Source organism: Eschrichtius robustus, chromosome 21 (assembly GCF_028021215.1).
Source record: "Eschrichtius robustus isolate mEscRob2 chromosome 21, mEscRob2.pri, whole genome shotgun sequence".
Lineage (NCBI taxonomy): Eukaryota > Metazoa > Chordata > Mammalia > Artiodactyla > Eschrichtiidae > Eschrichtius > Eschrichtius robustus.
In genome coordinates, this window is record NC_090844.1 from 5,879,742 (window position 1) to 5,905,046 (window position 25,305).

The 25,305-nt window shown below is 37.3% G+C and overlaps 1 protein-coding gene across 4 annotated transcripts in view; it reads left to right on the forward strand.

Moving 5' to 3' along the window:
• Positions 1-25,305, forward strand: part of GPM6A (glycoprotein M6A) — a 257,938-nt gene that overhangs the window by 46,836 nt on the left and 185,797 nt on the right. The window contains exon 1 of one of the 4 annotated variants that reach the window (XM_068532118.1): positions 10,686-10,741. The exons of the other annotated variants lie outside the window; for them this stretch is intronic. The gene's annotated coding sequence lies outside the window, so the exon portion shown is untranslated. Of the gene's footprint in view, positions 1-10,685; positions 10,742-25,305 lie in introns of those variants that run through there. 4 annotated transcript variants of the gene reach the window in all.

Sequence of the window (25,305 nt, forward strand, 5' to 3'; positions counted from 1 at the left end):
TATTACTAGAAGGATGTTCATCATTTAGAAACTAAAATTATTAGATTGTGTGACTAAGCAGTTGAGCCAGATACCACTATTTGAGCATTCATATTTTCTAAAACATGGGCAATTTACCTCAAAATTCCCTCTTAGCTCCTCTTCGAGTTATCCTAATTGTATCAATCTAGTTGGAGCAGATACCACAAAAATTTTATAGGCATTTCTATTCACTTTCATTATTATTTTGCAGCTGAGTAGCAGTTTTAAAATATCAATGAATTATTATCAACAATAGAGATTTTAGAATATAATTAGTTTTATGGACATTTTTCTTGTTAATGTGAAAATGCTATTATTAACTCAAATGTATTGCCCATCTTTTCTGCCTTAGTAAAATGTTTGATAAACCAAAAGGGCATTATTTTCTCTCACAAAATTACAATATATCTTTTCCCCAGACCTATAGGTAAATATTTTCTATTAGATTTGCTCAAAGTAATTTTTTAAACAGGCTGTGATTATGCTCCCAAATGTATTTGAATCATATTTACATTGGTTGATACATACATTTTCTAAAGCAATCAACATATGGTGCTTTCATGACTGCTCTGGTTCTAAAACCTCTTATGTATTTCATAAATGGTGGTCCACCAGGCATGTTCAGTTTCACAGATAAAACTGTTCACAATCACACAAAACAATATTTCTATCATTAAATCATAAAGGGACTAGTGCACCATCATTGATCTGACCTTGTTTGGCAATCTTTTGCTGCTGTGTTCCTACCTTGACTAGCACGGGATCTTTAAAGCACGTGTGCATCTTCCCAGAAATAACATATATAGCCTGGAACCAGGCCCTAGGGTTCCATTTGTGCTTACAGGAAAACCTCTGACTGCCAAACTATAAATGTTTTTCTGCCGGTTAAGACTGAAGCAGATAAATGTAAAATAAAAACAGGAAACCTTTTCTGCTACAAAGACTAGATTCTTTTTCTTGCTGCTTCTGTTTAAAATCGTCCTACTCTAGTTCTACGTCAAGATATGTATCCACTCACTTGTAGTTTATTACAAAATAAATTTTAATTTCCACTTGCATTTTTTCTGACTTTTTCCATCTGGTGGACTTATATTACTGTTAACGGACACATATAATGAATATATTGTTATTAACTGAAATAGCTTTAAAATTAGTGCACTATTTAATTTGCCAGTTAAACTGGTAGAGTGGCCTCTCTAACTGGGGAAGACATATTTATTGGCTTTTTAATTTGGTATTTTTAACTTGCCTGGCAGCAAATGTAAATAAGTTGGGAAAGCATAAGTCTATTAATTAGCTGAACTGATTTAGGAGAGACAAAAATCTCTTAATTTGGATAACAGGTTTTCCATCAGGAAGAATACAGATTATTAAGTTATTCACAATTCTAAATACTCGGAAATGAAATTGTAGACATTAAGATGACTACACGAGCTTGTCTGTTTTTTTTTAAGGATTATTTGATATTCCTTTGGACTGCAGCAGTTGAGTGCCATTAGCTGTATTTGCCAGAGCCATGTTGGGTCTTCTCAGAATTCATTCTGAATTCAAACCGTAATCCATATGTGACAGACATAATTTAGACTTCTAGGCAGTTTACTGTCAATTTGCAATCATAATAAACAGGGTTGACCTTTTTGGGTACAAGCATTTTCAAAACAATTTTAATGAACAAATTTAGAAAATTTGCATATTAAATAACTTAATCTTTTAAAATAAAATGATTTGAGAGTAAGCCTGAGGTATAATAAGATGAAACCCAGACTCTGTGTTATCCATTCATTCACTTGAGGTCACTCACATCTATATAAATAATTGGTTAACAATTTTTAAATTAAATTGGTTGATTGGGAGTCACCTTATTGATCAAACCAGTTACATTATTTGATTTCAGCTTGCGATCTCAGTGGCACTTGTCAATTTAAATGCTGTTTTTCATTGTGAAAATTGGCCCATTCCTTTAGCTTTTGGCTTTGTTCTGAACTTAATGCTTTTATGTGAACAGTTTTCTGATAGGTTACTTTCTTTAGATTTTCACTGAAATGAATTTTAAATTCAACTCTTCAAAAACAACTTGTTTAAAAAATTCAAGTAAATATGTCACATAAAATGTGACAGTCCCCTTCATAGCCCCACAGTGTTTTCCTCCCCCATTTTGCTCTCCGGTCCATAGGTAATCACTGTTATCAACATGCTTTCGGGTTTCTTTCTAAGTATTTATTCAGTGACTTGTTCATTCAGTAATCCAACATTTTAAGTACTGTCATGCAGAGTGTCATATCCATTTGTATGTGTTGGGCACATTCTTTTTTTTAACATCTTTATTGGAGTATAATTGCTTTACAATGGTGTGTTAGTTTCTGCTTTATAACAAAGTGAATCAGTTATACATATACATATGTTCCCATATCTCTTCCCTCTTGCATCTCCCTCCCTCCCACCCTCCCTATCCCACCCCTCTAGGTGGTCACAAAGCATCGAGCTGATCTCCCTGTGCTATGCGACTGCTTCCCACTAGCTATCTATTTTACATTTGGTAGTGTATATATTTCCATGCCACTCTCTCACCCTGTCACATTCGTATTTTTATAACATGAATTTGGTCACACTCTACAAGCTGTTCTATAACTTGTTTTTTATTTTTTATTTTCAGTAACTTTTTCCATAGAGGTACATATAGACACAACTCATTTTCTTTAAAGGCTACATAGACCCATACTACGTATGCAAAGTAATGTACTTAATGGAGGGGCATTTGAATTCATTCCTTTTTGTTTGTTATTTCCCAAAAATGCTGTAATGAAAAGTCTGTCCTTGCATGCAAGTCAGGATTTCTGTAGATTAGACTTCTAAGAGTAGAATTGCTAAGTCAAAGAAGATGCACATTTATAACTTTGATATTTTGGTAAGTTGCCTCCTGCCACATTTATTTCCATTTTAAATTCCTGTAAAAGCAGATGATGGTTTTGTTGTCCTGTACTCTTGGTGGAGCTGGAAGTCAGCAAATGTTAATGATAGGTATATAATAAAAGATGTCTTTTAATTTAAATTTCTATGATTTTGAGTCTTTGAATTCAGAGAATATGAATTTATTCAAGTCATGTTTTATTCCTTGTATTTAGTATATTTAATGTTTTGTATTTTTCTTCATAAGTAATACATATATATGTATATATTTCTAGTTTGTTGGTATTTAAAAGGGGATTTAGAAAATTCTTTATTTCTCTCAGTGAGTATTTCTTTGCTTCTGGCAGTGGTTTTAGAAATCCAAGTCTTTCAATGGCTTTGGGGTGGCTGCAGGGAATACAGAAGATGTACACCTGGGCAGGCTTTCTTTACTATTGGAGGGAAACTTCTTTTCTGTGCAGTGACGGGTTGTACCTTTGAATGAGTAATTCCTGAGAGTTGTGATAAACAGCCATGGTTGGAAGGGATCTGCCACCTAAGAGGCCAGCGGTATCGGGGAGGTGAACTGCAGGCTCTTATGTAGCGGTACAGACAGTGGATTAATGCCCCATTGCTGTTGGACCTCACGGTAAAGGCACATTATTCCCTCTGCGGTGTCAATGCTCGGCGCAGAGGCTCACACAGCGGGTAGGTTAGCAATCATAGCCTCAGTGTTAAACTAATCACGAAATCCACGTGGAATTAAATGGGACTGAGAGATTATCATTCCTTTTTAAAATAAACGGTTCTTAATATCCGCTTTGGAAATTTGTGCCTGGTTGTGACCTCTGAGCACGAGATGGGGATTTGAACAATAATTGAACTTTATCATTATTGTTTTTAAAAATATACACAGAGGGTTAGCTAGTTTAGGTGACAATCTAAAAACTGGGACTGTGCTTTATGGCTAACATAGGCATTATGAAGAAGTCTGTTATACAATTTGTAAATATTCCTGGAGGCATAAATGATAGCTTCAAAGTTATCAACGGAAGGAAAATAAATTAAATGTGAGGGTTTTACTGCCTTGCTGTTATGTAAAGGAGTGTCTGAAAGCATTTATGCAATGGTAATTTCCTTTTATTGAGCTAGTTAATTTCGACCAAAACGCCATACATTTTGGAACCAAATGTATATGCCCTCGAAAAATATACATTTTGGTGTTCAAGCAGTATCTTTTGAAAATTCTGGTGCCAGCATTTATTGAGAGGAATACAATCTATGTAATTTCTCCTGTATCTTCAGATTTGGGTGATATTTTAGAGCGGTCCAGTCACTACAACTTAAAATTAACAGCTTAAGTAAACAATTTAGTTTTTACTGTCATAAATTATTTATTTGATCTATAGCCAAATTTGGCATATCTATGGTTCCCTAGATTCATGGGTGTGACGCTTTTCCTCCTAGGTGTTAATTGATGAGAGTTTGGGAATCACTGGCTTATAAAAGAGAATAAATGCTGTAAAATTAACATTTAAAAAAATCAACTTCACGGAGGAAAAATTTACCCGTATAAATAAAATGCACCCATTTCAAGTGTAGCATGACTTCTGGCAAATGTCAACTGTGTCACCACCACCAGTCCTCAGAAAGATCCCTTGTGTCCTCTGCTGGTTATCACCTGCTCCCTCGTCCCCAGGCAATCACTGATCTGCTTTTGCCACTGTGGATTAGTTTTGCCTGCTATAGAATTTAATGTAGATGAATGTAGCTTTTTGTGTCCGGCTGCTTTCACTCAGCATAAAGCTTTTGAGATTTGTACATGTCGTTGTAGATATTAAAAGTCCATTTCTTTTATATGCTGACTAGGAACCCATTGCATGGATTTATAGTTTTTCCACTCACCCATTGATAGACATTTGGGTTATTTCCAGTAGGGGTCTATTAAAAAAAAACTTTTAAGAACATTATGTGCAAGTCTTGGTGTGGACATACGTATTCATTTTCCTTCATTAACTACCTAGCAGCATAATTGCTGGGTCGTATGGCAAGTATATGTTAACTTCGTAAGAAACTGTCAAACTGTTTTCCCGGGCTCTACCATTTTACTTTCCCACCAGCTGTGCATGAGACTCAGTGCAACTCCACAATATCACTGATACCAGACATTGTCAACCTTTCGTTTTAATTGGAATTTCTCTGAAAATAGATTCTGAGAATCTTCATGAGCTTATTGATCATTTGTATATATTATTTTTTGAAGTATCCTATCCTTTGCCCATTTTTCATGGATTTGGTGGTTTGCTTGTAATTGGGATTTGCATGGAATATCTTTTCTACTCCTTTACTTTAAACCCTATTTCTTCCTTTATATTTAAAGTGTATGTCTTACAGAGAGCATATAATCGAGCATTGCTTTTTTTTACAGTCTGACATTGCGCATTTTATTTGCAGTATTTAGACCTTGACTATTATTGTAATTGATAGTATAAGTGGGTTTAAGTTCTCCTTGTTATTTATTTTCTATATGTTTCATCTATTCTTTGTTCATTATTTAATTTTTCCTGACTTCTTTTGGGTTAAGTATTTTTCCTATTCTTCTATTTTGTTTATCAACTATATCATATTTTTAATTTTTAGTAGTTGCTCTATGGTTCACAATTTGCTCTTTAACTTATTATGGTATAGCTTGATATAATATATATCTTCATGTATAATGTAATAATCTTAAAAACAGTGTACCATTTCCACCTTCCTTTCTCTGTCTTATTGTTGTCATACATTTTACTTTTGTATATATTATAAATCCAGAATACTTTGCTATTATTTTTGTTTAAAACAATTATCTAATCAAGAAATGTTTTAAAGATGAGGAAGTGCCTTTAAGGTATACTTACCTGTTTATCTTTTCTGGTGCTCTCCAGTCCTTTATGTAGACCTGGGTTCTATCTAGTATCATTTTCTTTTTGCTGAAGAATTTCCTTTACTATTTTATTATAGTGCCCCTACTAGAAGTAAATTCTCTAAGATTTTGTTTGTTTGAAAAAGTCCTTATTTCACCTTTATTCTTAAAGTATATGTTTCCCTGAACGTAGAGTTTGAGGTTGACAGGTTTTTTTCTCAGCACTTTAAAAATGATGTTCTATTGTCTTTTGGATTGCATAGTGTCTGATGAGAAGTCTGAGATCACATCTTTGTTGCTTTACATGAAATATGTCTTTCCTCTCTGGTTGTTTTTAAGATTTTCTTTTTAATCATCTGTTTTCAAAATTTGATTATATGTATATGCCTTGGTATGATTTTCTTTGTGTTTATACATCTTGAGACTTGTTAAATTTATTGGATCCGTGGATTTAGAATTTTATTAAATTTGGGGAAATTTTAGCCATTATTTGTTCAAAATGTTTTTACTGTCTTACACTTTCTTTTTTTTTTCTTAGACTCCAATTACATGTATATTAAACTGTCCAGAAGTCACTGAGATTCGGATCTTTTTTTAAGTCTCTCTGTAGTTCAGTTTTCATGTTTTCAGCTCTTCTTTTCTTCATAATAGATTGGGCTATTAGGTCCATCCAAGGCTCATTTTTAAAGATATTATGTTCTTTATTTCTAAAAGTTCCATTTGTTCCTTTTACATCTTTCTGCATTTTAATAATAGCTGATGTAAATTTTTGTTTGCTAATTCCATTGTCTCTGGCACTTATGACTTATGGGTCTGTTCTGTTGAATGATTTTCCTTCTGGTTTTCATTTTTAGGAATAACTCACTGGATGTCAGAAGTCATGAGTGTTTGGATTTTGCATCTTCCACTAAGAGTGCTGAAGTTTGTTTTAGCAGGAAGCTAAGTTACTTGCAGGTCAGCCTGATCTTTCTGGGCTTGCTTTTAAAATTTGCTAAGGTCTATTTACAGTTGTCTTTACTTTAGGGCTGGTTAAGCCCTGGTGCTTAGACATGACCCTTCCAAGGTGTCTACTGATTGCCTTGAGCCTCAACAAGGATTGTCTACTGTGGCTTGTTGAAATTAAAAAACTCTCTGCGCTTTGTTCAGCATGTGTCTCCCTGACTGTTTTTCTATATACAGTGGTGATTTAGAGCAAGACCTCTTTAGCTGATTGCCTGGGCTCCCATCCCACCAGTTGTCATGGGCTTTTGACCAAAGAATGTAACCCCTCTGTCTTAGCCTGTTTCGGCTGCTGTAACAAAATATCACCAAGAAGGTAGTTTAAAAGCAACAGAAGTTTATTTCTCACAGTTCTGGAATCTGAAAGTCTGAGATCAAGGTGCCAGCATGGTTGTGTACCGGTGAAGGCTGTCTTCTGAGCTGTAGACTGCCGACTTCTCACTGTGTCCTCGCATGGTGGAAGGGTCTAGGGAGCTCTTTGGGGTTTCTTTTATAAGAGCATTAATCCCATTCATGCAGTCTCCACATTTATGACTCAAGCACCTCCTACAGGCCCCACTTCCTAATACCATCACCTTGGGGTTTAGGATTTCAACATATGAATTTGGGGGACACACAACCATTCAGACCATAGCACTTTCCATGCTTCAGTTTCTTCATCTGTAAAAATAAGATACATTATGGTACCTACATCACAGGGTTGTTGTGGGTATTAAATGTATTAAGACATGTAAAGCGCTGAGAATACACATTGTAAGTGCTCAGTAAGCTTTGAAAACTATTATCAAAACTTTAATACTCTTATTAAACATAAGATATTCAAAATTATTTTATTGTACAGGTGTGTTTGTGTGTTTATATAGTGATGTATGTATGTATTGTGTATGTTGGTTATTGAAACTTCAGGCATAAGGTCTGGGTTGGGAGTGGAAGGGGTTAAAAACTGCTAATTTAGGGTTGCCAATTTTTTAATTTTAGCTAATAAAATAAAAATTGAATTTCAGATAAACAACAATAGTCATTTAGTATACGTGTGTTACTTACATTTTAAATGTTAAATGTTGCATAGAACGTAATTATAATAGAGAATCATTTGTTATTTATATACAATTAAAATTTAGCTAGGCATCTTGTGTTTTATCTGGCATCCATAACTGCTATCCACGAGCAGAGGAAGGATGGAAGCAATCTTAACCTATAGACCAACCTAAACTCAGGCTTCAATAGGGGTTACATTAGATAATATTTATTCAATGTTTCTCTCTGCCTCAAGTTCCTCCTCTGTAAAATGGGCACAAGAATAGTGATTACTGCATAGGATGGCTGTGTGGATTGAGGTAGGAGAAGTAAGTGGTTAGACTGTGCCTGTCTCAATCTAAGTGCCCAGTAAATATTCACTCTGATGTCGATGATTGTAGTAATGACGATTATACCAAGACACTGTGATTACTACTGTTACTGTTTGTTTTCGTTGTTGTTTTTGATGGTTTTAAAATTAGATATGATTTTCTGTTTCAAGAATCTGACTGTCAATTTAGCTAGGAAGAGCTAAATACCATCACAATAATGGATAATTCATTTATAAAATTCTGTGCCATGCATTGTCCAAATCTCAAATGTTGCACCACATAGTTATTTATCAGAGTATCAACTGTCTAATAATACATCCTACCAGAATTACGTAATATTAACTGAGAAGAAAAAGATCTGTGTTTGGGAAATAGTTGTACTGGCTTCGCTCTTCGGTATGTGGGAGGAGTGGAATGCCCATTTTATCTGCAGGACAAGTGCCAGGATTCTTGATAGAAGTTTCAAATTTTTTGAATAGTTTTTATTCTGAAGAATTCAAAGGGATTCAAATGAAGTTCAGCGTTAGAGACTCAAAAGAACCTCACCAAGCCAAAAAAAGCAAAGATTCTTTTAAATTTTAATTCAGAGTTGAGTATAATTGTCTAAATTTAGCTTGTGAAGTGCATAAAATAAGCTGTATAATACCCAGAATGCTCCTTAGGAAGATGACTTCATGTTGAAACTTTTTTTCAAAAATAACAGAAGACAGGTTTATAAAGTTGTTGTTTTTTTTTTAAGTTTAGGCTTATGCTTTTTGTTGTTGATATGCTGTGAGCTCGTCTGAAAACCTTCTCCTTAAAAAGAAGACTGTTTACATGGAGGTAATCTTCACGATGAGCTTCACGATGAGCTTCCGTTCTGTTTTTTTTTTTATTTTGAAACTCCTGGTGCTGTTTTCAATCAGAGGCAAAAAAAAAAGGCACCGTTTTTACAGGGTGCTTTTATTAACAAGAGAATCTTGCCTCAGCAGAGAGTGACCGAGTGTTGTCTCTGTGTCCCTGACGGGGACACCATTCATTTCTGGAGCGTCCACTGCATGTCCAGTAAAATAAAACAGCTGCTGGTGGGGGTTTGTGCGGAAATCGGAAAGAGGAAGGAAGTTGAGATGAAATGACTTGTAGGTTTGCCTTTATCCATAGGGAGTAGGTACGTTCCTTGGGAACAGGGGTGAGACAGACAGATACACGGCCCTGACATTTACAGGGGAGCACATGCCTTCCTACGTGATGTGAGATCTCCATTAGACTCCGCACTCAGTGTGTCTACCTCTCGGGCACACTGATCACATTCTGCTTTAGAATTTAATGGTTTAAATACTTCTGTCTCCGGCTAAAGTGGATGCACAAGATATGAGTAGCCTAGTTTTGTCTGTATTTACATCTGTTGCATGAACTAATAAGGTGATTTACACATGCCCAAGGCTCTGCACACATTTTTTTGAGAATTGATGGGTCATGATAGCTGAAAGGGAGAAAAAAAAAACAACTATGTTGACTCCCTGAATACTTCGTACTCCACACGTGTGGGTTCCCCCTAAACCAAGCCGTTCTGGCACTACCTGCCTGCAGTTAATAGCACGTCCCACAGTCCCAGAAACCTGCACCCCACCTCTTATACTGATACATGCCCCATCAACAGATGTGTTCCAGGACAACTGTACAAATGCAGAAGAGTACTATTTTATTGTATTTTAGTAACTGAATTTATCTTTGTTTAACCCAAAGTCCTACCAATAGGGACATGCATTTCAGAAAATAGCTACAGTGCAGTGGACCTCTTAGAAGAAGAGCCCATAAGAGCCCACTTGGCTTCGAAGTCCTCCTGGCTTCTGGAAGCATGAGCTAATGAGATTTCATGATGAGATTGAGCTTCCAAAATATTTTGACTGAGATAGGTGATTTCAGGCATATAAATATGTTCCTTTTTGTTTATGAAAGCGTTCTAAATACAGAAAAAAAATCACGGGTGTTTAGAAATTGAAGCCTGCTGTTGTGCTGCATGTCACAGAGCTGTCATCTTTGATTTTCGTGGCTATTGCTGGGAAGGCTGTTGCTTTGAAAATTTTGTTTATTTATTCTGCTTAATCACAGGCCTGAAACTATTGAGAGCTAATGTATGTTTATTTATTCCACATAAGCCTTCGACTTCCAGCATGAGGAAGCCCTATTCGCGACTCACATCTGCGTTGGCCCCCTAGTAAAGAAGGTGCTTCTGGGAAATGTATATTGTAGAGATGCGTGGTAAAATGTATTGTCAGACAGCCCCACCCACCAAAATTAACCAAGGGCGTAGCTAATTAATTAGTGTTTCCCTTAGAGCTTCGTTATTTTAATTTTGAGAGTTTGACATTAAATAGAAATTGATATTCTAAATCGGAGTTCTTTGGTCAGGCTGCTCTATAACAGTGAGTATATTGAAATGTGATGAATTGGAGTTAAATATGCTTATTCATATTCTCTTTTGCATATGATAACTCAAACAGGGAAGAACCCTGACGTTTTCATGGCTGCCTTTCCTGGTGAGTTGCAGTTCTCTTGACACCCACCCATGCCAGCCAGACCCCCTGCAGCTCCCACTTGACTGGTCAGTGAACATCTTCCTTCTTAAATAGCTCCTAAATCCACGCCTCTTTTGTGCCAAGCTTTTCTGATTGAATTTTTTAATTTTAATGTTTATTTTTGGGTGGGGGAAGTCGTAGTGGAGTGGGGAGTAATTTCCCCGTCTCCTAAACTTGTAATGCTTGTTATCAAATCATATATCCAGGTACTGCATGTGGACAAATAACTAAAGAGAAAAAAGCTGGATGATTTTCCCAGGTTAGGGATTATGTCACCAGAGCGAGACTTTTCCAATATATACCTTTTTTTTTTTAGAATAACACCTTCCAAACTGTATTATTTCATTCCATTTATTCCAACGTTCTTGTCCCAAGTCACCATCATGTTGTTGAGGAAGCTTATGTCATTAAAGGGCATATTGTAGACTTCTGTGCAAAACCTGAGTCTTCCCAAGCCTTCAGGATTCAGAAAGGAAGAGTTTGCTCACTTCAGGACACTCATTTTATGAAGCAAAATGTAAATTTATGAAAAAAGGAGAAACTCTTCTCTTTTCTGAATAATCTGTCTTGTCTCTAGTAAGGACTGTCGTTACACATCCTCCTTAAAAATGAGGGCAACAAACTTCCTGAACAGAATAACCCTTCCGCAAACTAGTTAACCTAAGGGAAACAAGTAGGTAGAAAAAAAGGTTTGCTAGCATGAGATGAGTTATACCTTTTTCCTTAATCAGTGCTCTCTTAAATAGAGCTACCTGTGAACAAAACAAGCAGTGCAGCTAATGAAAAAGCACAAGAATAAGGATTGGGAGATCTGGATCTGACTGTCCCCTTGGGCAGATCCACAGGCTTCAGTCTTCTCTTTCAGGGGTTCACGCGTCTCTTCCAGCTAAATGCTGTAGGTTGTATTCACCAAGTATGAGTGATTCTTGGGGTTCTGTCTGGAGTGAGAGCAGCGTTCCCACAGGCTGTGGACACCACATTCCTTCTGTTTTTGAACTGTGGTCTGTGAACAGCACAGTGCTTCCAGAAATGATTAGACATTTCTCAGTAAAAAGAATCATCCCCTCAAAAAAGCCGCCACCTTCTGTCCCAATAGGTGGTTTCAGAAGACAAGCTCTCCCTCTCTTGTGTTGGTTTCCAGATTTTATCTTCTGTGTACTCTACAGTAGAAACAGTTTCCATATTTGTACCCAATAGGTGTACACTTGTAGATTCTATACATACACCATTGCATTTATAAATATGTGGATGATGAAAATATTAGACTAATGAGATAAAGTCAACAGTATTTTAAATGATATTTTGTTCACGGCATAGACAGCTATTTTTGGTTTTACTAAAATACTGTTGTAAATGATAATATTTTTATTGTAAGCAGTGTGACTAAATAAACTCCCATATATATGAATATGAGTTAAGGCAGCGATTTATAGGTCTGATTTTAAGTACAGTTTATTTTATTATATGGTTATTAAATTTGAAATTAGTACTCCTTCAATTGGCCTTTCTCTGTAAACCATAATATTTTGAATTGTTGGCATCCTCTCTATAAATGAGGTTCTCATAAACTCAGAGAAAATTTGGCTAAATGAAAAATATTCTTAATTAAATATTCTCATATTATAAAATAATAAACATGTCAGGTCAGCTGTTTTCAGAAATACTGTCTTTGTGCCTCAATTCAGAGTAATTTTCTTGGACAAATATATAAAAATTTGTCAAATAAGTTGATTCTTTCAAATGTTTTATCAAATTTAGATACCATGTAATTGTAGGTCGTCTCAATTTTATTTTGATCTCATACACAATACAGAATTATCCAGTAAAATATAGAGGCTTTATTAAAAGATTCTTCCACAAGCCAAGCTATTCCTAAACACAGAGAATTTAAACATTAAATCTTGAAATCCATTTTGATCTCGCATTGTCCAATTTGTTCACTTCTTTTCTTGCTCTTGTCTGTTTTTTTCTGTTCCATTTTAGTCTCAGTAACTGCAATTGACCTGAAGCTTCAAAAGCCAACATTTTTGGCACTCCATTTTCTGAATATTTTGAAAAAGCATTCAAAATTTAGGGAACTTTATAAACGCACACAAATATACATAAACACACGTAACTTTTGACAACTACAGCTGTATTTTCATTAGTACAATATTGAACTAGAAACTAGGTTGGATATAATTATGAATTATAATTCATTTCAACCAATTTCAAATACATTTCTTAGGAATACTGTTTTTATTCAAAAGCTGTGCTCCAACAAAATTTGTATTCACATTATTACCATAAAAACAATTCTTTTTTGTCAACAGTGAACTTTCTAACTACAATAGTATTTACCATAATGTTACGTGTTTCAGTTTCAACAGAATGAGCTTCTAAAAGCTTTGTCGCAAATATATTAAATTAGATTTTAAAATTAAAATCAGTCTGGGAATTAAATTTAACTGAGTTTCATTTTTGTGCTTTTATTTGAAGCATTTATGACACAGGATAATTTAACTGTTTGTGAAGTTCATCTGCTAAATGAACAACATACTAGTAGCTTTTCCTATGTGCACAAGAAAACTCGGAATAAGATAATGCACAAAATTAATCTAGAAGTCAGGCATCTGATGTAATTGCAGTCATGCTTCACGGAGTGAAGTGTAAATACCTCCTCTGCAGCTTCTCAGCCTAAATCATTGCGTTCAGGTCCAGGCTTCTTAACGTAACTGCTGCCTTTTAAATGGTTACTCTTCCTTAGCAGATTGGTGTCTTCTGATTTTCATGTGGTCAGACCTATTACCATGACTCTCAGTGGACAAACATTTTGAAAAGTTACACAGTTGTCCTCAACTGCTCGAGAAATGGAAATTTGGTACTTAGTATTTTCATTAAACATGGCCTTTAGCTAATTAATGGCAAAATGGTTCATAGTAAAAGGAAAGGCTTTACCAGAATAAGCTATATAAATAATTGTAGGTTTAATGACTCAACCACTGTAGCCCGAGTGTTGGGACGTCTCTTGGTTTGTTCTCAGGAGAAACTGCTCAGGCTCTGCCTCCTCATCTCTTTCCCATCCATCTAACCTACAACTTCTCAGAAATCCGTCTGACTGGTGGCCTGATAGCTCGGTCCCTTGCACAGTCTTTAGCAAGGGCCACCGCACGTCTGCTCAGGACAGCATGTGACCCAAGTGGCAGCTGCATCAGATTACTTCCACCCCACCCTCCCCGCACCTCGGTCTGCCCCTAACCCTGGCGTCGGGTGTGCTGCATTTGATCTTTGGTCACACTGCATGCCGTCTTTGTCAGGAGGATTCAATCATATTTCATTTGGAGAGGGTCATCGATAGAGACAGTATCTGAAGGAGGTACTAGTTTTCTTTAGATGTAACCATGTTTTAAAATGAGAGAGCTGTTTGCTGCACAGCGTGTCATATGCTACTACATATGGCTGAACCAGAAGCTGGAAGTGGAAAGTAGAGGTCTTCACCCAATGCATCTTGGCTTATTTGAGTGCAACTACTAATAACGACAGTTTATTTGAAAAGAAAAATGCCAGGGCAGAAATGGAAGTAGACCACTCCAGGCGACCCTAGATGGCTCCCACAGGAATTATGACCCTTCTTCATCCTCATGCTTGTCATCTTGTGGCAGCAGGATGGCTGCCGCGCTGACAGCCATGAACTCGATTCAGAAGCAGTAAGGTGAGTGGGGTGTGGGCAGGGAGACAGGGACGTGTAGGAAATACCTTCCTTGGAACCTTCCTCATCCCCAGCGCACTCCTCTGTTCAGGCGGCAGGTGTCTGCTCCCTTCTCACTGTTGAATGTGTGTTACTCTCTCAGGCATCTCATGGCCAGAACTTGGATGCTTCAGTGCAGTGTTCTTCCCACTGCACATTCCCACGGCTCTCTTCCTTTGGAGTAAAGTGTTCTTCTAAAGAAAGAACGTTCTCACATTATTAATCTTTTCAGTTGCGTGGTGTATATAGATTATTCACACTACCAGATGTCAGGAGCTATAAAGACTGCCTTTGGCAACATGTGTAAGATCTGTTTAACTCAGGTATTGCTAGAGATTCAGCACATTTTTCTGCAGAAAAATATTTATAAGTCAGTGGTGATATGGATAATAACAGAGTATCTAGGAACTGATGCTATTATTATAATATCTTAGATAAATAACTAGTGTGGGCTGCATTGTAATTCAACAATATTGAGATAAAGATGAGCTCAAAAGTGCACTGATTAAATTATAGGACAATAGTATTTTGGGGGGCAATGATGTGCTTTCCATTTATAATTGCTAAATCAGTATCCCTTTCCGTCCAAAAAATGAATAAAATAGAGCAAAAGAAAATTAAAAGGATGGTTATAATCAGTTAGATTTTATGTTAGGTTGATTTAAAATTACTAGTAATTAGGGATTTTGCTTAAGGGTTTACAAAAATTGTACAATGTAAATATTACTAGTGCGGTGCACGCCAGTAGGTAAATGGAAAATCCCACCTCGACAGCAACACAAAACAAAGGTAAGAAACCTGATGTAGCAAACAGAATGATAGGTCATGATCAGATACGAATATGTTCTGTAGAGTAAAGTCTGTCCCCTTCTATTCTTCCATAAAAAACTGAATTTCCAGAAGGTGTGAAACTCACTGCCTACCCCAAATTAGGTCCACAGAGTACTTTCTCAGGAGTTCCTTGATGATTTAGTTATTTCCTGGTCTTTAACAGGTTATGGAATATGTCATCTTCTTTGTATCCCATTTTTTCATTGGGAACAACAGTCCTTGACTTTTTGGTGGGATAGAGCATGGACGTCCTTGGAGAATCTGATTAAAATAGTGAAGTTCTCCTCTCCACGTATGAACAAAATTTCGTTTTAACCTTAGGCAGTTTACAGGTTTTGGAAGGCATCCGTGAACCCATGGAATGCAGATTAAAATCCCTATTACATTGCCTGGCTAGTTAACCAAATGAATTTATGATCTGTTTGCACATTCCTTTCTTCTTTTTTTTTAAGGAAAGAAATTAGTCATGGTTGTGTATTATAAGTGTTCTTTTTAAAGGATGGTTTTATTTTAACTATGTTTATGATATAAAGTTAGCATAGTCTGAATGGAATCTGTGCCTGCATATCTTGGATGATTTGCAGTTTGTGTTTAATCTTAAGATTTTTTTCCTAATACGTAGTTTTGCTATCTCATGGCATTTGCAGAGTAATTGCTTTATCTTTTACAACTCTTCCTTTAGCAATATTGCAGAACCATTTTCACATAAATTAACTAGCGCATCTCAACTAGGAAACAGACACTCATCTCAGAATTAGCAATAATTTCCAATTATCCCTGTCTTATCTTACCGTCTTCTCCCAGGATACTCATGTGGCCCTTAAGGAGAACCTTCCTGGGGATATTTATGGAGAGTGATGATTTCTGATATAGTAGCTATGAAACATTTTCAGGCATTTCATGATAAACTACAAAAGCTATTTTGTTGTAGAAGTGTGACAGAAGTACTACTGTAGTGCCGTGCAGCTGAATATATTTTTATTAAGCATGAATAACCACAAGGACCTGCATGAGGGAAGGTTGTTTGACAAGAAAAGCCAATTGTTAAAGCATAAAAGCTACAAACTAGATTGGTCCATCCTGCATCCGTTTGATGCCGATAACATGCTTTGAACCCCATCATTGCAACAGCTATACCCAAGACCCTCATACCAAATAACAGAAATCTTTCTAAGAAACTCCTTTCCTCAACTTTCCAGTGTGTGTCTAATTGATAGACGTCATGCATGTATTTGTAGCCTTTTAATTCCTTCTCTTGATGTGTCCACCTATCTTTTCTTAACTATGTTTTCAGCTCTATTGAGGTATAATTGACAGATAAAGTTGTAAAATAGTTACAGTGTAGATCATGGCGGTTTACTCTGTGTCCATACTGTGAAAGGATTCCCTCCATCTAGTTAATTAACACACCCATAACCTCACCTGTTACTCCCGTGAACCTACTACTATGAGTGGAGACCAGGCTCTGTCTGGTAAACAGTAAACCTTTAAAGTTTACTTCACTTTCAATGAGACTTTAACTCATGACCAGAGGTGGCCAGATGTGAGAAGACAAAAGGAGAATCTGTGAAAGAAGGCTGCCTCTGCTACACGGGGCGTCCTTCAGAGGGGTCTGGACCAGAGAGGAAGGTCTGAACCAGAGGGGATGTGCTCCTTTACACGGAGGACGCGCCTTAATCTGGATACACAAGGAAATTCCTGGAACTGGATAGCTATCCCTTCCCTTATAGGGAAGATCCGAGGTAACAGCAAGGTTCCAACCTGAACTGCATCTCTGCTCAGCTACACAGAGCAGCTCACCGTCCTTAACTGGTCTGGAACCGTAACCAGTGCCACATAGGCTGGGAAATGCGGTCTTCTAGTAGCGCACTGATTCTAAGTGGGAGTTCTCGTAATTTGAAAGAAAAGGAGAGAATGTGTGTTTGGTAGCAATTAGCAGTCATGGGCTTATCTATTGATTAAGCCTTTTTATCAAAGATGAAAACTTTGGCCCCAATTCTTCTTTATTTACCCTTGTGTACCATTAAGTAGAAGCCTGCTCAGAAGTCTCAGGCAAACTTCACTGATGCTTCTAATTAGGGTGAGTTGTGTTGATGATTAAAAAAATAAAAAGACCTGCTGTTTTTAAGTTAGAAATGTTTGGGTGAAAGTGTCAGTTGCTATTTAAGCTTATTCTGACTCAGTCTCTTTTTGTACGCGGGTCTTACTCCCTCACGAAGGTGAGAACCTAGATTTGAGCATCACGTAGACATCATAAGTAACTTTTATGATGCACTAAATTTTTAGAAGTTCCTCACCAGAAAGCCATTACATTTAATTAGACTGCCAAAGACCTCATTCTTACAAGACAGATCACTAGAAGAGTTGAATTTTTAAAATAAGTGGTAGGCAACAGTCCTAAGCAGATATTATAATTAACTATACAGTTATTTTTAGATGTACTAAAAGTGTACCCCACCATATCCTAAGTATACAAGGTGATCTTTCCACCTTCCCCAGTTTCAGATCAGTTTATTAGTATGCTCGGTTTTGCTTCAAAACATGAGGCTATATAAAATCAAATACGAAAAAGGTCTTTGCCTTATTATTCTAAGATAGCTTATGAAATAATAAGACAGATACTAACATCTCAAGTAAAAATTAATAAAGGACATAAATAGACAATTCAAAAAAGAATCGGGATAAACATGAAATAATTCTTTCTTGTTAATATTCAAAGATATACTAGATAAAAAATGATGTGCTGGAGCTTAACAAATTGCTGATGATTTAAAAATATACATTTCTGTATATTTCACATATTGCATTATAGACATATTTTTTGAAAAAAATTAGGAAACACAGTATGCAGCTTTCTCAGTAAACTCTGGGAGACCAAGTTAAGAATCTTTCAATCCAAACTCTTAGGTTAAGGAAATGCTGTCTTTAGTTACAAGCATTCTGTTAACTCTTGCTAAACTTTCTTCCCTGTGGAAATGGTCAACAATAATTGAAGACATTTTTTTTCAGAATTTGCCTGACATCAGCATTTTTGGTTAAAGACAGGAGCCATGCCTATACTTTCTTGATATATACTAACGTTTCTTCAGAAACTGTTGTAGTATTATCTCCCTTTTTTCCCCTATTTAAAAATTTTTCTTCTTGATTCTGGTTTTTTTTTTTTAAAGCTTCTTCCACACGTAACTCAACAGCAGCTGCTCCCAGCACCAGTTTCATTACCTAAGCAAAACTTTGCCTTTCTTAAAAACTGACAAATTCCCAGCTTACATCCTTATAGTTTGTGCAATGTTTTTAGAGAAAATTCAGAGCTTGCAAACACGATTATCATCAAGTTTGTGTGAAATATCTCTTCATTGTAAAGTTTCTCTTTTTCTTTCTTTTTTCCATTTTCAGTGTCAGGGTTTTAAATTACACATGCAAAATAATGCCCCCATAAACTCTTCATTGTGAGAATATAATATGTTAGAAAAAGAAATATTATAATTTACTTTTTTATCTGGTGGGATTTATTACTAAAGCATTTTCTTTTCAGTGAAGTTTAAAATGAGATAGCTGTTTTGAGTTTCATGAAATAAGGAACTAGGGGAAAAAGGATCCAATTTTTTAAAGATTACAATAATAGTATATAATTCCTTACAAATTACCCACTTGTAAGGCTACTTTGTTGTCTTTCTGTGTTGTGTTGTTTAGAAAGCTTTCCTCTCCTTGGGTTGAGATTTCTTGAACCATTTGGTATTATTTTTCCATTGCTTTTTTTTTCCTGTGTTTTTTTTTTTTATTTTTTTTTTAGTCATTTTATTTTTATTTATTTATTTATTTATTTATGGCTGTGTTGGGTTTTCATTTCTGTGTGAGGGCTTTCTTTAGTTGTGGCAAGCGGGGGCCACTTTTCATCGCGGTGCGCAGGCCTCTCACTATCACGGCCTCTCTTGTTGCGGAGCACAGGCTCCAGACGTGCAGGCTCAGTAATTGTGGCTCATGGGCCCAGCTGCCCCGCGGCATGTGGGATCTTCCCAGACCAGGGCTCGAACCCGTGTCCCCTGCATTGGCAGGCAGATTCTCAACCGCTGCGCCACCAGGGAAGCCCTTTCCTGTGTTTTTTGTACCAACTCATTTCTCCCACATATTAGAGTTTTTAACTCTAATATTATTAGGTATGAAGTCTAATACAATATTAACTCTAATATAATATTAAAAACTCACAGTTTTTAACCTGTTGTTCCTGAATTATATAATGATTCTTCCCCCCTCCTGCATTTTATAAATTTTGTATCAAGGAGGATGAATGAAAAAGAAACATCTGATCAGCAGATTTTTTTTTTTTTTTTTTTTAAACTTTGGGTTTTTATTTATTTATTTATGGCTGTGTTGGGTCTTCGTTTCTGTGCGAGGGCTTTCTCTAGTTGCGGCGAGCGGGGGCCACTCTTCATCGCGGTGCTCGGGCCTTTCACTGTCGCGGCCTCTCTTGTTGCGGAGCACAGGCTCCAGACGCGCAGGCTCTGTAGTTGTGGCTCACGGGCCCAGTTGCTCCGTGGCATGTGGGATCTTCCCAGACCAGGGCTCGAACCCGTGTCCCCTGCACTGGCAGGCAGACTCTCGGCCACTGCGCCACCAGGGAAGCCCTGATCAGCAGATTTTTAATAGCTGCCTACACTATTATGAGTTCATATGGGGACAGATAAAATCTTGTCAGCCTTTTTTGGATTTCTTTGTTCTTGTTAGAATTACATGTATGCTACCTTTCTTTGGTCGTTATTTGTTGGCTGTCTCAAGCCCTGCCATTTCATTGTTTTGCTTATTTAGTGCTAATATTTTATTTCTTACAACATGCAATCAACAGCTGCTTCTAGCAGGGCCCTAAGGGGAGGAGGCGACTCATTTATGGGGGGATTAAAATGAGGAGGGCATCTTAAATGTCAGGACTCCTACAGATAAATGTGCTCGATCGTGTGGAGGGCAGCCTGTAAGAAGCTGCCTGTGCTCCATTCACTTGTTTTAGCTGGGAGATGACTCCCTCCACCACCCCTGCCCAGGGAAAGGTAAACAGTCCGGTGATCCTGTCTGATTTCCTTGCTAAGTGGACGCCTGCAGACTAGTGATATTTGCCAGGAGAAAGAGACGTTATCTCTTCAGTAGGAATGCTTTTAGCAGGATGTCCTTGGCTAAAAGATTGCTTGTATTGCAATAGGAAGTAAACCCTAGGTCTGTGGATTCACGAGGCAGGAGAAAGTCTCTCAACCACCAAACACTTTGGGGTATAGAATAAAGATATTTCATAACTTAGAAATTCCCTTCAATGTGTGTAACAACCTGTAACACCTCTCCTCCACTCACCTGTTATTCTGGGCCAGAGAAAACACGTCCAGTGCAGGAAAGCGGGAGCTGGGGAGCCACATGGGATGTCCCAGTCTTCTTTATCTGAGCCCCTTGATCGCTCTTATCCTTAAAATTATTAGTAAAACTTGATACTAGGTAAGAACTCTGATTTAGGGAGTCTGATTTGACAGTTTGAAAGTGTGGGCTACTTTAGATTATACTTTTTCCCTCATGGTGTGTACACCTTCTAGGCTACCTTCCTGGGTTATTTTCCGTCTCAGGGCTGCTCCTGATGTGATATAAAATGAGGGAAGCAAAATAAAACACAAGATCAGTACTGGAGTCAAGGAAGTGATGCTCAGGGCCCCTGGGTGATATGATCTGTGGCTTTCACAGGCTCGTATAACTTTCCTCTGAAGTAGCAGGCACAGGAAAAAGAGAATGTTCTAAACGATTTGAAAGAAAAACTTAAAATTTTGCCAGAAAATGGGGTAGTTTTGGTTTACTTCCAAAGCTGATGGGATTAAGTGGCCTGTATATGTTACATCCTTGGAGCCACCCTTTACGCTGTCTGTTTTGTGGAAAAGAGAGTCAGGGAATGCACTAAACAGAAAATTAGGTTTCTGTATCTGTACAGATGGTTGTGAATTTTTTAAAGATTTTTTGGTGTGGACCATTTTTAAAGTCTTTATTCAATTTGTTACAGTATTGCTTTGCTTTATGTTTTGTTTTTTTGGCCCTGAGGCATGTGGGATCTTAGCTCCCTGGCCAGGGATCACACCCACACCCTCTGCATTGGAAGGCCAAGTCTTAACCACTGGACCGCCAGGGAGGTCCCTAGTTGTGAGTTTTAAACCCATACTCCTCGCTGTGTATTGCAGCTCACAGGAAACAGGGAAGAAGAACCATGTGGGGAGGGATGGGAAGTGTGGTTTCCACTGGGGGGACCTCAGGACCTGGGCCTCCGGGCGTTCTGAGGAGTGTGGTTTTACATGTATCTACTTTCTTGTTTGCTGTTTTATATTTATGTCCCCCTGCCCTTGGCTGGGAGCATTTCCAACATTTCTCCTCTCCTCTTCCCTCCCGTCCCGTCCCTTCCCCTGCCCTCCCCTCTTCTCTCTCTCTATTCTTTTGCCCTGAACTAATCCTGTTTCTACTTAGTGTCATCTACTTGTTTAGGTTTCAGAAACTCTATACATGTAGCCACGTCTCAGCATTAATTCTAATTACACATCTGACGCTGCCTCCTGGACAGCCCCAGTTTGGTGTGTGGACATCACCTAAACCACGCCTGTCCTGGAAGGGATTAATCATCTTCCTCTTTGCTCCTTTTTATCCCCTTCTTGATTTTTCCGTTTCTCTCTGTCATTTTTCTGGCATCTTATCTTGAAGAAAAAAGTTCACTCACTCTTTTCATTTGATGCAATCAGTCATCTTCAGATTTTTTATCTCTTTCAAGCACTCCATTTTTTGGTACCATTTTCATGCGTATAAGCCTAGTTTGAATTATCATATTATCTGTATGAACCTTCGAATTATTTCCCTGCTGTCAGAATATCTACTGATTTTTAATCCATCCAATTCATTGCCAAATTTGTATTTATTAAACAGTAGTTTCCTTATATCATTCATCAACTCTCAGCCCTTAAGTACTTCACTGTTACGCAGTGAATAGAGTTAAACTCACTTTGTGTTTGGGGTATATGGCCTGATATGATCTGTGCCAATACTCGTATTAAACCTTTACAACATGATGCTAAAATGGAAGTTTCAGCTAAAGTACAAGGAAGTATTAGGCCTTATGTAGTATGATCAAATTAAGGGAGAAAAACCCTCTTGACAACATTTAGAACATAAAAAGCGTTAGAATTTCTCGATTTTTTTTAAAGGGTAGCCTCTGTACTATGAGTCTCATTCTCCTCACCTACCTCCCCCTCAAAAAAGAAGGGTTCTAAAGGAGAACACTTGGATAGCTAAATATATGCCCTTGCCATTTGGCAGACAGGGTAGATTAGTGTCTAAGACACCTGAGAAATCTAAATGTCTAAGCTTCAGAGAATTATTTCACCCTCCCGGTTGAGCAGGGCATAGGATACACGAGTGTTTACTATGGACCATGTGTGAGAGTGAGGCAGCAGAGGTCAAGACACATGATACCTTAGGCTATAAAGCAGGTGTAGGCAAATTCCAGCTCTCCGCCCAAATTTCACTGCCTCTTTCGGAAAAGAAATTTGAATATAGTCACAATCGTTTATTTTACCTATTGTCTATGGCTGCTTTGGGCTACAGTGACAGAGTTGAGTAGTTGCCACAAAGATCAGGTGGCCCACAAAGCCTAAAATGTTTACTGTTCCTTACAGAAGACGTTCGTTAACCCTTGTTTAGAGAGGTGAGCAGTTTCAGCAGAAGAAGGCTGGAACTGTTGCTTGATTCCTAAGTCCAGAGAAAGAAAAAAGCCAGTAACTAGACTGTGAGGCCAATCAACATGATACCCATGGTGGTCTAGTTGAGCGACGCCAAAGATAGAGAAAGTTCAGCAAGCCAATTAGTATGGAAAGAACCTACCTGCTTTTTGCATCTTCCATCCTGTGATTACAGAGGCTTATGATAGTCTCCTCCGAGTAAGTGTCTGCTGCCTTCCTTTTTTCTTCTTCTCCATTCACCAGCACAGGAGGGCTGAGAAACTGGATTATCAGCCAGAGGAGTGGTAACACTGAAAGGGAAAAGAGAAGGCACCTGTCCCCTTGCCCAGCTTTAAATCAGGTTCAAAGCTTTTATTATTACGTAGTTTTCACCATTTTAATTCTTAAAATTAGAGTGTTTTACAACTTAAAGAAATCATGGAGTTTTTATGGTATTCAGAATAACCAGAGAGGACACATGGAAAACGCAAATTTTCATCAAGGGGAAGGGGAAGCCAGGGGCATGTGGGATCAAGCCCCTTTGGCTTATGAGGGTTGGTTGTTCAATATTCAGAAACTCTGTGAGCCTGTGGGTGAAGCATTAGTTGCTTGAAATTGGCCGCAGTGGGAGTATTTACACCACAGAAATTGGTAAATGCTACAGATCAGGACTTTTTCCCCCAGAATGTCAATTTCCTAGCACACGGCTGGATCATAACAAGCCACACTGACTACTTTGAAAGTGCAGTGGGAGACAAAATGCACATGCTTTTCATTATACCCTATGAGTTATTCATGTTTAATGTAATGGTTGTACTTGATTCCTTTTCCTTTGATTCGTAAATATCTTGTTGTCATTTTCACTGTTCCCTAAATGTACTATGGCTGTTTCTCATTAAATACGTTGTTTAACCTATGTTATTGAAAGTAATGTTTATCTCTCTCAGGTCGTCCTATCCAAATCATCAATTTCTAAAACTCACTATAGACTCTACCTCTTTCTTAAATCTTTCCCATATGACTCCATTTGATATTGAATTTCTCTTTATTGTTCTTCCTTTTGTATTTGTGTTTCAGTGTATAAATATGTAATGTAATGTGCTGCGTGGCTTTTAAATTTGTGTCTTTCATGTTTTTTCTTCCCTCACTTTTACTGTAGACTAATGGAAAGTAGAAATCATGGTTTTTTAAATTCATGTATCAATCCCATGTTCATAGTTAGCATTATGTAAACTTATTTCTAATAAACATATTAATAAAAGTTATTCATGAATGGCTATATTAAAATACTCGACATTTAGTTACTTTCAGTATGGCATTATGGTAGATTGAGGGTCTTGGAAATTTCGCCAGCAGATGGCTGTTAGCTATGTAGAAAAAGAAGACCATAACAGCAAAAAATTAGAAGGCTTAACTATGTTCCCTTCCATATCAGCTTAGACAGTGAACTTACTCTCTGAACATCTGCTTGCTATCTGTGAGCTGAATTTAATAATATCTACCTTTCTAGGTTGTTGGGATGATCCAATTACATAATGCATATGAACTCCTTTGATTGATGTTGGGTAATTAGATGTTTGCCCTGCAATACAGGTGGGCCACTCAGATAAATTTTTCTCTCTCGTAATAACTCTTATTCTGGGAAAGACCTCCAATTTAAATTCTTCTAAATTGTTAAGGGAGGGACAAAAGTTTCTCTTGAATCTACAGGATTTCGATTGCCATTAGTGCAAAATAATGGTCACGGTAAAGTGGCACATTTGGGGGAGGCTTGTTCCGAACCCCTTCAGGTGGAATAGAGTGGCAGCTGGGCACAAATTATTTTGACTATAATAGATTGCATGTTAAAAATGATCACTAAACAAATGGAGTTTCAATTTATGATTTCATAAATATGAAATTTATGGCCAAATCGTTATTTAGTTAATACAGTCTTTTTTTTTTTCTATATTTACTTTTTTGTATTCTTACATTTGCTCGTAACATTCACTTCTTCCCTGCTTCCTATTGACGTCAAAAAGCCTTTCCTCTTCAGCGGTTTGGATCTTTCATTCTGAGGATGGGACTGACTGAGCATGAATACCGTGTAGATTTAGGATTCATGGAATCTCAGAGGACATAGATGTAGGTGCAGGTTCATTTGGACTCTGTCTAGAAGGTCTGCTGCTTCAAACAAATGAGGTTTTGAGATTAGATAATTTAATAAAAGGCAAGGAGAAGCGAGGGACAAAGGAGATTTGATCAGGATTGAGATTGGAAAAGAGCAAAAATGAGATTAGAGGATTCTTATGGAAATGCATAGTCCTTTCAGGCA